This window comes from Narcine bancroftii, chromosome 1 (assembly GCF_036971445.1).
Source record: "Narcine bancroftii isolate sNarBan1 chromosome 1, sNarBan1.hap1, whole genome shotgun sequence".
NCBI classification, from domain to species: Eukaryota; Metazoa; Chordata; class Chondrichthyes; order Torpediniformes; family Narcinidae; genus Narcine; species Narcine bancroftii.
Genome location: NC_091469.1, coordinates 276,140,063 through 276,153,223, shown reverse-complemented (window position 1 = coordinate 276,153,223; position 13,161 = coordinate 276,140,063). Strand labels below are relative to the sequence as shown.

General features: G+C 40.2%; 1 protein-coding gene across 1 annotated transcript in view; it reads right to left on the bottom strand.

The window, feature by feature from the left end:
• LOC138744153 (uncharacterized protein C11orf24 homolog) overlaps nucleotides 1–13,161 on the bottom strand; it is a 117,353-nt gene that overhangs the window by 67,056 nt on the left and 37,136 nt on the right. The window lies entirely within an intron of this gene.

Sequence of the window (13,161 nt, the reverse complement as noted above, 5' to 3'; positions counted from 1 at the left end):
ATCAGAGCCAGCATCACCAGGCCAAGAAACAACTTCCCACGAGCAGTGAGAATGCTGAACGACCAAAAGAACAGCTCATACTAACCATCTGAGATTCTAATATTTCCATAGCAATATTTATTTTTTTTCTATATGTATATTAGTCCACCATATGTATTGTTTGTATGTATGTTAGGTCTTGTTCTGTATCTGCATGTTTTGAACTGAGGACTGGAGAAAGCTGTTTCATCGAGTTGTACTTGTGCAAATGGATGATAATAAACTTAAATAGAACATCTTTCAAGAGGGTAAACGCTCATCAGGTGTCAGGACCTGATGGCATACTTGGTAGGGTTCTTAAAATCTGTGCCAAACAACGAACTGGAGTGTTCATGGACATTTTCAATCTCGCTGCTGCATTTGGAGGTTCCCACCTGCTTCAAAAGGGCATTAATCATCCTGGAGCCCAAGAAGAGCTGAGAGGGAGCTGCCTCCACGACCTTTGACTAATTGCACTCACATTTACTGTAACAAAATGCTTTAAGAGGTTGGTCATGGCCAGAAATAACTCACACCTAAAAAAAATACCTGGACCTCCTGCAATTTGCCTACCGCCACAATTGTTCCACAGCAGATGCAATCTCACTGGCTCTCCACTCAGCCCTGGATCACCTGGACAACAGCAATATGTTCATCAAGCTTCGTTTCAACAATTAAAGCTCAGCTTTCACCACCATCGTCCCTCATTACTGGTCAACAAGCTTCAAATCCTGGGTCTCTGTACTTCCCTCTGCAGCTGATCCTTGATGTCCTCATAGGAAGACCACAGTCAATGTGGATCAGTAACAACATCTCCTTCTCACTGACAATCAACATGGGTGCACTTCAAGGATGTTTAGCCCACTGCCCTATGCACTCAACACCATGACTGTGTGTCCAGGCACAATTCAAATGCCATCTATAATTGTGCCGATGACACCACGGTTGTTGGCAGAATCACAGACAGCAATGAGGAAGCAAACAAGAGCGGGATAGATCAGCTAGTTGAGTAGTGTCACAACAACCACCTTGCACTCAATGTTGGCAAGACTAAGGAATTGATTGTGGAGTTCAGGAAGTGAGTGTGCAAACCAGTCCTCATTAAGGAGTCAGCAGAGGAGAGGGTAAAGAATTTCAAATTCCTAGGTGTCAACATCTCTGAAGATTTATCCTGGGATCATCATGTTGATGCAATCATGAAGAAGGCTCACCAGTGGCTATATTTGATTCGGATTTTGAGGAGATTGTGGTTTGGACATCAGGCACAGAATTCTCCATTGCAAATGCCTCACCTGATTTTTTTTTGTGTGCACCTCATGTCTACACCCATAGCTTCTATACACAGTATTCCACGATGAACAACGATACCTTGACTAAGGGCTCAGCCCCAAAAGGTTGTTTGTATATCTTTGCCTCCTATGGATGCTGCGTGACCATACTTTTGTGTAATGAATTCAACAATAAAAGCGTTTGCTTTGGGTTGTAGTTGTAATCACAGCATTTGGCAGATTTCATTCATGATCCACAGTGTGAATAGTCTCCTGCATAGCATTCAACTTCCTCTCCTCTCCCTATTCAATCAGCACAGCTTCTCTTAGTCTGTGTTTCAGTTATTTTTGATTCATAGCTGTAAAGTAGAATTCAAGAATGGGAATATTGGTACCAGATTAGCATTGCTTGATAATAAACTTGAACAGAACATCTTTCATTGCTTGATGAGTTGTGCATCTCACTATCCACGTGCAAATACTTCATTTGCGCATATCACTGCACTGTTCTTTTGATCCTTGGTGGCTGCTACACAGGGAAATTTAGCCTCCTTGGAATGAGGAGTTGTCTATTCTGTTAACATGAACAGCCAAAGAGCAAATGTACATAAATAGCTCTTTACAATTGCTTTGATACAGTCTGCTGAATCATCTCTGTGGTAGTATTTTAGATTAGGATCCTTCTTTTAGCTGAACACCACATGAAGATCAACATATTTGTCATCAACTGCTCTCTCATAATGCAAATATGCTTTAGAATTCTAATTGCAAGAGTCAGAGGACAATATTACTCACATCCTTTTGTTTTTCTCTTCACTGTAGAGACAAATCAAGAAACATTAATGGGCTATGTCATCACACCAGATTATCAGCTATTTTTATATTGGCAATAATGGTCTGTTTATAATTTATCCAGCATTACTGAATGGAGCTCACAGATCTTCCCCATGGCAGGGAATAAAAATAGAAGACCAAGTTGTTCTTTGTCAATCTGATACTACCATTGCCAGATGTCTACAAGTTAACTACCCACAAGTTCAGAGGTATATGACTGGAGATAGATGTCAGAATTGAAGGGATACTGAAATCGACGAAGATTGAAAGACTCAGTAGGTCCTCAGAAATATGGAGAGGTGAGGCCATGGAAAGATTTGAAAAACAAGAAGGAGTATTTTAAAATCCAGGTTGTGATAGTACTAAGAGATAGTACAGATTCTATCACCATTGTGTATATTTATCCTTGAAGTGTAGGATAACTGTGATTGGCTGAGAGTGTAGCCACACCTACTGGCAGGTCTTAAAGGATGGCTGTTTACAATTAAATGGGCGACACATTTGGAGTATTATATTCAGTTTTGGTCACCTGGCAATAGGAAATATATTGCTAAGCTGGAAAGGTGCAGCAAGGATTCATGGAATGATGCCAAGACTGGTAGGTTTGAATTATAAGCAACTGAATAAGCTCGGGCTTTTCTCCCTGGAGAGGTTAAGGAGAGATATTATAGAGGATTATAAAATTGTATGGGGGCATAGTAAATAGTCATTTTCTTTTCCCCCAGGATAGGGGTATTTGAAAGTAAGAGGGAAAAGATTCATAAAGGTTTCTTTTTATGCGGAAGACTTTTTAGTTTATATTTCAGATCTCAAAAGATCTATCCCAGCTATGGTGTCTGCTTTTTCTCTTTCTCTGAATATAAATTAAGGCTTCATAATTCTGATAAATATGCAGGTCCCTATCTACACTCAAGTTCCATAAAAAGATTGTCAGAGATCATTTCACATACTTGGGGGTTAAAATTACCTAACTATTTAAAGATTCATGTACTCAATTTTTCTCCTCTATTCGAGTACGTGAGATTGTCTTTTTCTAGATGGTCTCCTTTATCATTAACTTTAAAGGTCATATTAATGCAGTTAAATGATAGTATGACCTAAGCTTTTATATCTATTTCAAGCAATTCCAATTTTCAGCCCAAAGTTTTTTTTTGATTTTGACTCAAATGTTTCTTCCTTTATCAGGAAGAACCAAAATTCCACAATAAGTAAATTTCATTCACAAAAGTTTTTAAAAAAAGATGGAGGTATGGCCCTATCTAATTTTAGATTTTATTTCAGGCCGTTAATATTTGTTATCGAACTTTTTGGATTTTTTTATTCTGACAAATCTGTCCATAATGGACAGATTTAGAATTGAAATCTATACAACAGTATTCAGTAGCCTCTTTATTGGGTACCTCTCTTCCATTTAGTTTTTCCAAGATCAATAAGGATCTATCTAATCCAATACTCAAACATATATTACAAATCTGATTCCAGTTTAAGATCAGAATCAGAATCAAGATCTATTGTCATGAACAAGTTATAAAATTCAGTATTTTGAGGCAGCAAACATACATAACTATCTAATGACATTACTCTAAAAAAATACTAATAACAATAATTGTGCTCGAAAATTAAGGCAATGTCTTTGGTTCATTAATTATTCAGGAATCTGATGGCACCAAGGAAGAAGTTGTCCTCGTGCTGCTGAGTGCTCATCTTTAGGCTCCTGTACTTTTTCCCCCAATGGTAGCAGAGTGAAGAGGGCATGGCCTTTGAGGATAGAGGCTGCTTTTTAAGGCACTGCCTCATGTAGGTGTCCTCAATGGAGTGAAGTCTGGTGCCTGTGATGTCGCAGGCCGAGTTAACAAACCTCTGAAGTTTATTCTTGACCAAGCAGTGATGCAACCAGTCAGAACGAGAGTATTTAGTGACATATTGAATCTCCTCAGACTCCTCACAAAGTATAGCCACTGGTGAGCCTTCTTTGTGATTGTACCAACGCGATTTTGGTTTGGCCATATAGAAATTATTTTTTATACATAGTTCTCCCATTTAAGATCACCATAGTGTTTGAGACATTTGGCTTCACACGTGTTTATGATTACTCAGGTATGTTTAATTGCTTCATTGGTGCAGATAAAAGAGAGCTAGGCTTGCTTCTAAGCTTTTGATCATGTTTGGAGTCTGTAATTGCCATTTTTCAACATGAGGACCAGAGATCTGTCAATGAAAGTCAAAGAAGTCATTATGAGGCTAAAAAACAAGAATAAAATAGTAAGGGACATTGCCCAAACCTTAGGATGACCAAAACCATCTATGTGGAATATCATTAAGAAGAAAGAGTGTCAATGCCAGGTATAGATTAATCCATTATAATTTTCTCCTTCAACTGTACCTCACCCCATAAAAATTACACCAATATAAACCTAAATTATCTGAGATGTGCTTTAGGTGTGATATAGAGGTTGGATCCTTTTTACATTCTACCTGGCTTTGCATGAAGGTAAGGCCCTTCTGGTATGACCTCTGTGACACCCAAACTTAAGATCACGGGAGTCACCTTCCCAGTAGACCCAGAGCTTTGTTTTCTGGGGAACTTTACCACGGTTGGGAGATTACTAACAAATTCTCAAATTAAATCCACAGAAATTGCCTTATGTGTGGCCAGGAAATGCACAGCTGTAACATGGAAGTCTGACTCCCATCTACTCATGGATAGGTGGTCTTTGGAGATGAATAGTTGCATCCCACTTCAAAAGGTTACATACAATCTCAGAAAGAGGTATAACACCTTTCTTAAAATCTGGCAGCATTATTAGAACATATAGGTACCTCACTGGCGCCAATATAGAGTTACAATTGCTATTGGCTAGCCAATAGACCACTGTAAAGATTTTAGCAATGTGGTATTATCGTGTCTCCATAAGTTTTATTGTATGCACTGACAATGGAATTCTTTTTTTCTTTTTCTTCATTCTTTCTCTGTTTAATGGGACATATGGAGGGGAGGGGGTGGAGGGAGGGGTTTTCTTGATGTTTTACATTTGGTATGATTGTTGATTGTTAAATATATTAAAATGATAAATAACATATTACAAAAAAAGTAGATAACCTACGGCTCCTAGAACGCTTCCATCAGCGTTGTCTCCGTTCCATCCTCAACATTCATTGGAGGGCTTTCATCCCTAACGTCGAAGTACTCGAGATGGCAGAGGTCGACAGCATCGAGTCCACGCTGCTGAAGATCCAGCTGCGCTGGGTGGGTCACGTCTCCAGAATGGAGGACCATCGCCTTCCCAAGATCGTGTTATATGGCGAGCTCTCCACTGGCCACCGTGACAGAGGTGCACCAAAGAAAAGGTACAAGGACTGCCTAAAGAAATCTCTTGGTGCCTGCCACATTGACCACCGCCAGTGGGCTGATATTGCCTCAAACCATGCATCTTGGCGCCTCACAGTTTGGCAAGCAGCAACCTCCTTTGAAGAAGACCGCAGAGCCCACCTCACTGACAAAAGGCAAAGGAGGAAAAACCCAACACCCAACCCCAACCAACCAATTTTCCCCTGCAACCGCTGCAACCGTGTCTGCCTGTCCCGCATTGGACTTGTCAGCCACAAACGAGCCTGCAGCTGACGTGGACATTTACCCCCTCCATAAATCTTCGTCCGCGAAGCCAAGCCAAAGAAGAAGAAGAGATAAAGGGTACTGGTGAGCCCAGTAATTGTAAAGAGACTGGTCAGCCAAGGAAGACCTACCTCCACTGCTGATGACAGAAGAATTCTCATTACAATGAAGAAAAATCCCCAAACACCTGTCCGACAGATCAGAAATATTTCTTAGGAGCCAGGTGTGGATGCATCAATGACTACTGTTCACAGAAGACCACATGAACAGTAATACAGAGGCTACACTGCAAGATGCAAACTGCTAGTTTGCCACAGAAACTGGATGGCCAGATAACAGTTTGCCAAGCAGAATTCTGGAAAGAATTCTTGTGGACAGATGAGACCAAGATTAACCTGTGTCGAAATGATGGCAAGAGCAAATTGTGGAGGCATAAAGGAACTGCCCCAGATCTAAAGCTTACCACCTCATATGTGAAACATGGTGGTGGGGGTTTTATGGATTCGGCATGCATAACTGCTGCAGGAACTGGTGCACTTAACTTCATTGATGATGTAACTGCTGTGACAGATTATAAATATGTTTTTAGGAGAAAAATTGGGGCAGGGTTTTTAGTGTAGGTCAGATACAAACACTTTAAAACAGATCTTATTTAAAATACTGGAACTCTGCTCATGCTAGACATTCCAGTGCCAAGAGCCTTTGCAAAGGCTTTGGAGAGTGCCCAAGAGACGTCACTAATAGATTGTTGTTTACAAAAAGGCAACAGATGAAATAACTCATCGGAGCAAGCTGTTTGGAGTTGAACTTGCTGTTCTAAGAGGGTCATGTGGTTTTGCAAACAGAGAGAGTAAAACAGGCTTTCTCAGAGAGAGAGAGAATTCAGTTCTGCAGTTTTACAGCCAGCAGCAGCAGTTGGGTCTGGAACAGGAGAAGCTGGCAAGCTTGTGAAAAATCCCATTTGGAAGATGGGTTGTGACTGCCTAGTTAAGTTTGGTCAAAGCCCTTGTGGTTCATGCAAGAGGAGAGGACTGGCTACATAATGTTTCACTTGAAATAAGAGAAAAAAAAAGGAATTCTGTGGTGACCTGAAAAAAAGAGGTTATCATCTGGAGATGGGGAAGGTTTCTTCGGAAAGACACTGAAGTGGCTGGTTACTGTTGTGAGTGTCTAGTGAACAACAAATCTCTCTCTGAAAACTGACAGATTCTTCCTGAGTGGTAACCATTTACCTTTCAAGCACCAAAGTCTGGTGAACTTCATAAATGTTAAATTCTGTGCACAGTATAAGAATTGCCTGTAACCAGTAAACTTGGAGGAATGAGAAATGAGATTGGATGTGAATCAAAGAACTTTTCTAAACTTACACACATATTACATACATGTGTGCTTAGAACTCGAAGGGAGGTTAAATTAGATTAGTTAAGTTAAAAGTGATAAGATAAAGTTTGATCCTGTTTTCATGTTTAAAGATAATTAAAAGCAACTTTTGTTTAAGTAACCATTAGTCTTGGTGAATATCTATTGCTGCTGGGTATAGGGGTCCTCTGGGCTCGTAACACTGCTAATGGCAGTAACAAAATGAATTCTGAGGTATATAAAAACATCTTATCTGCGTGTTTGAGCAAATGCCTCCAAAGTCATTGGGCGGCACTTCATCCTACAGCAAGACAATGATCCCAAACAAACTGCTAAAGCAACAAAGGAGTTTTTCAAAGGTAAAAACTGGAAAATTCTTGAATGGCCAAATCAGTCACCTGATCTAAATCCAATTAAGGATGTCTTCCATATGCTGAAGAGAAAACAAGGGGACAAGCCCTGAAACAAGCAGGAGCTGAAGATAGCTGCAGTAGAGGCCTGGCAGAGCATCACCAGAGAAGATGCTCAGCATCTGGCGATGCCCGACTCACAGACTTCAAGCAGTCATTGCATTGCAAGGGATATGCAACAAAGTACTAAACATGACTACTTCAATATACATACCTTTATTATGTCCCAAATATTATCGTATCCTGAAATGAGGGGAAAATGCATAAAAAGTGCTGCAATGTCTACATGGTCAAACCAAAATGTACACAAATACCCTCGAATAAAATCTGTAATGTGCCTTTTAATCACATGAATTGTTTGATTACAAATTTAAAACTGTGGAGCATAGGGGTAAATAAAGGAAAAATGTGTATTTGTCCCAAACATTATGAAGGCCACTGTATTTATATATGTGCAAGGTCATTTTGTTTGCACCTATGAATGATGGATCTTAGTATTTTCTAAATGACAAGAAACTAAGAATTCCAAATAGAATGATTTAAGGATCAAGTAACATATATCAGTGAAACTTGTGGAGAGTTACGAAAAATAATTAAAAATGCTAATAGAATATTGGTTTTGTTTTCAAAGGCTAGAGAACAAAAGATAAGTTCTCTGTTAGTAGCTGTCAATGCTCTACTTGGATTCCTTACAAAGTTCTGAAGTCAACTCTAAGTATCACAACTCAGAAGAATATATTGGCCCAAGAAGGGATGCAGTGTGGATTTACCAGAATCTTTCTTGTTCTGTTAGGGTTACATATGAAGTTGGAATGCATAGACTTGGCGTCTTTTCATTTTCATATTTTAGAGGAAAGATTGTTAGGATCAATAAGCAAATGAGTGAATAGAGTATTTTTGGTGGCAGTCCAGATTAGGAGACATAACTTTACAATTAAACAAGGAGTGTACAAGGATGAATGGAGACTGAATTTAGGTGCACAAAATAAAATCTGACTTCAAAACTGAAATCACTGACTTCTTGTCAGTCATTATGGAAGTGAAATGGATGGTTTGGAGAATAAGATGAATGTCACCTCACAGAAAGTGTGTGTGCGTGCGAGCATGCGTGTGGATTGTAAGAGATCTGAGGCCTCTTTATGAAAGCAGCTGATGATGCTAATTTCAACAGAACGCTTCATGTAATTACCCTAAGACCAGAGACTAACATAAACAAGACTTTTTTTTAAAATAAAAAGATTCAAATTTCCTGGAAAATAAAAACAGAATAGTGATACAAAAATGTTAACAATCTAGCACTTTTGATTTAAAGATAACACTGATTTCATTATATACTTATTGATGCACCATCAATAACTCCAAAAGACCGGAAGTTATGTAAAACTGATAGCTTTTATTCGCGATAGAATGGAGGCACTTTCATGCTAGCTGACTGACCTGAACTGGTGAGGGGGCTGGGGAACAGTCACCTTTATTCAGGAGTCTGTGGGAGGAGCAGCCGGTACAGTTGGCTAATGGGCGTGCCCAAACAGTTAAATATTACCACACTTATATTTCTTTAAATCATGATTTATCACCAAATGGAAAAATTTAAATGCATGATCATGGTATTTAAAGGCAATGAAGGGCTTTAGTAACATGTTCTGACATCTCCAAAGCATAATGTAACATGATTTCTGTGTGAAATGCAAAAACAGCTTTACTAATTCAAGGGAACATGATCTTTTTGTCATACAGATTATGTGATCCATGGTGCTGGATGGCAATTTATCTGCTCCCTTTCATGATAGTATATTATGTTTCTGCTAAGCTTACAGTTTTGCATCCTTGATGTCAGAAAACTGTTCACTGTCGATTTGGATATTTCCTGCTTATTTGATACATTCAGAGGATCATAATGGATTGATGAAGTTTTGTCAGTTATTGAGGAATTGAACTGAATTCAGTGGTTTCCGGATGAATTTGAATAATCTGAGAGGGAACTGAATTTGTCAAAGAGATTATATTTATGTATTAATCTTTTAAACATCATCCTCATGCCTTACCAAAAATAATGAATGACATGCAGAAGATTTTAATTCTATCCTCTAACTTGACATTTCATACTTTGATGAAGGGCTCAAGCCAATATATTGGTTATGTATCTTTATCTTTGCCTTATCAAGTACACTATTTGACCTGCTGAGTTTTTACAGCATTGCTTTTTTTTACTTCAACCACGGTATCTGCAGACTTTCGTCTTTTACTTGTCTACTGCAAAATTCTGCCTTTGTTCTCCGAAGGGAGTTCTGTGGGATTCTCTCTCACTGCTCCCCATCTGTAATCCCTGCTGCTCTCAAGCTTTATGACTGTGTACTCACCCAGACTCATTTCCACAGCCTGAAACATTGGTTATACAGTATATCTTTATCTTTGCTCTATGGTTTTATTACAGTTTGACCTGCTGAATTTCTCCAGCATTGTGTTTTTACTTCAACCACAGTGTCTGCAGACTTTTGTGCCTATTCCCATTTCAACCAGGATCAGTTTCTTTCACAGCCACTTTTACTGGTAATATTTCACCAAGATTTAGTGGCTGTTGAAAGTATGACACACCCAAAAACTATTCCTTAAATGTCAATAAACTAATAGCCACCAATAACAAGCAAAAACCAGCTATTGCTGCAATAACATTTCCTCTGCCTTCCCATTAAACAAAACTTCAATTCAAAGTCTGCACCAGGAACCCATTACATCAGAGGTCAGAAGAGGCTGAATAAGTTCTTTATCTTTAGTTTCCTTATGGATCAGGAGAATAAGTGTGCTTTTGGAATCTTGCATTGAAATCTTAAGCCTGCACTATCTCCAGCTTCTCTACGCCAATCATATTTTTTAAAGTTTCATGGATGACAGGCTGTCCCCTGAAATCTAACAACAACCCAGTTATGTTTGTTGTGGGATGCATTTGAGATTAACTAATCCTATACTCCCTTACTCATGTTAACTCTTATTCAAGAGTTTAAAAATCAGAGCTAAAGTATTGATTGGTTTATTCACTTTGCACAACTTTATATCCAGACGTAAGCACATTTCAATTAATGCTGCTGAATTTAACTTTGGCTTGAGTGTGAAGTAATGCATTTTGGAAATTAAAACCAAGCCAAGACAGTGAGTGGCAGGGCCCAAGGGAATTTTGTTCATCAGAGAAAACCAGGGGAACAAGTTCCTATAATATTTCAATACAAGTTGACTGGGTGGTGAAAAGGTTTATGGTGCTTATATCTCTTTCACTGAGTCATTGATTTTGAGATTGTGAAAACAGCATTAACTGGATCAGCCATCACTTTGAATTATACTTTCACTGGGGCACAAACTCATTTCTTTCCCCACCTGCCAAAATCCAGCATATTTTTGCCTTCTTTGCTTCTATTACTAGGAAGATATTGAATTGTGCAGGATAAGAGAAGCAAAAGGGGTAATTATGGAAAATGCAGGGATCAGGAATGAGGGGGTATTGGAGCTTTTGAAGCATATAAAGGATAAGTCTCCAGGTCCCAATGGGATTTTTCCCAGGACCTTGAGGGAAGACAGTGTGAGAGATGGGAAAATTGATCTAAAATTATGAACATGGAAGAAACTAAAGTTCATCAGTAAAATGGCTGAAACCAGTTCAAACAGGATAAGTTTGGGGCTTAGGATGCAGGAAAGCAGAGTCAGCACGATTAACATAAGAATCTTCTAGTCTTTGTGACAAGACCATAGGACTAAGATAAGGAATGGTAAGGTACAATAGAATGTAGGAAGTTGAGGTAGTCTGGATCAGATAAGGGTCTCCTAGCCCTGGACAGAAGTACCAAGTCATACATTTCTAATTAGCTAACCATACACAGATTTATACATATGAAATTAGCCAACCCTAGATAGAATGAGTCAACTCTGCATATCAAGAGACTGTAGCCCAGAGAATCAGGAAGGTGTGAATAAGGACAATGACATGATGGGACACCCACAGGATACCCCCTGGTCCTCCAAGTGTACTGAAACTGCACGTAGGCAGGAAGAATTACCTATGCCAAACCCATCCAGGGGGCAGAAGAATGTAAGGGGGAGGGCATTCTGATACTGAAATTGACTGTATAAAAGTTGGGTGAGCCCCAGTATGTGTGTGTATTCCCAGGGTAAGGGGAAGCACCCAACTTTGCATTGTTGTAGTAATAAATGTTCTTTGTTCTCAATTTTTGTCTCGAGCAATTTCTTTAAAGGTACTTTAATTCCTAACAAATGGGGGCTCGTCCGGGATCACACTCCCTCCACTGACAGAGTGCCCCGACGACGAGAGTAGGTGCACCCCGGCTGATTCAGCTGGACTCACGGGCGACGGGTGGCTGGTCAGTGGAAGAAGCGAGTGATATCCGAGAAGAGGCATTGAGAACAAACGGCGGAAGGACGCGCGCTAGAGCAGTACTGCCAGAACTCGGTAAGAGTATTTTACTTGTTCCTAAGTATGGGAATAGCGGGCAGTAGAGATGAGAGTCCTGACACAGGACGTGACCACCAGATAGCTACGTACAGCCCGCTTGGGATGATGTTATCTGAGTGGGGCACAGGAAAGACCCGCGGTAAAGACAAACTGACGATGGTCAGGTATTGTTGTAATGAATGGGTGAGATACCCGGTTAAAGGGAGCTCCGTGTACTGGCCAAAATTCGGATCCGAGGATGAATGGATGTGTGAAGCTTTGAACTTATGGCTCTATCAAAACCAGCCAGACAATGTTGAGAGCAGGGAATATGCAGCCTGCTGGCTCAAGGGATCCATTGAACAGCTGGTTTTGAATGAGAAAGAATTCAGGAATAAGAGAGAGGAGGAGCCTCTTGTCCCTGAACCACAGGGTTGGGATGTGTTACATTCCCTCCCTCCACCTTATGTTCCTCCTATGCCGGCTCCTATCTTTCCTTCCCCTCCTATTGCCTACCCTTCTGCACCTCCCCCTCCTCCTCCCATACCACTAGAGAAGAGAGAAGAGAACCGGAGTGGTATGGTGACTCGCTCACAAAGCGCTCGATTACCACCCCCGTTAACAGTAGAGGTAGAGCATTGTTACTCCGAACAGCGTGAGACCCCTCAGGAAGAAGTGGCAGAACCTTGCGATGTATTCCTCAGGGAACAGGAAAACAAATCAAAGAAACCAGAAATTAGCTGGATGCGACCCCTACGGGAGGTTCCCGTAGGAGAAGGTCTTGGGTTCGTAAATGTGCCCCTGACCAGCACTGAAGTACGTAATTTTAAGAAAGAATTAATCTCCCTGATAGAAGATCCCCAGGGATGTGCCGAACAGTTAGACCAATTTTTGGGACCAAATTTGTATACTTGGGAGGAATTAACAGCCATATTTAAAACCTTGTTTACCTTAGATGAGCGGGGAATGATCCGACAGGCAGGCATTAAAGCATGGGATAAGGAACACCAAGGGGGACACGAGGCGATCCCTGGAGAAGCCAAATTCCCTCTCACAAAACCTAATTGGGACAAAAATACCAGTGCTGGCCGCGCACTGATGGATGAGTATAGGATAAATTTGATCAGAGGAATCAAGGATTCTGTCCCCAAAGGACAAAACTTTAAAAAAGCCTTTGAGGTTCCCCAAGGTCCTGAGGAGACCCCCTCTGCATTTCTCAAT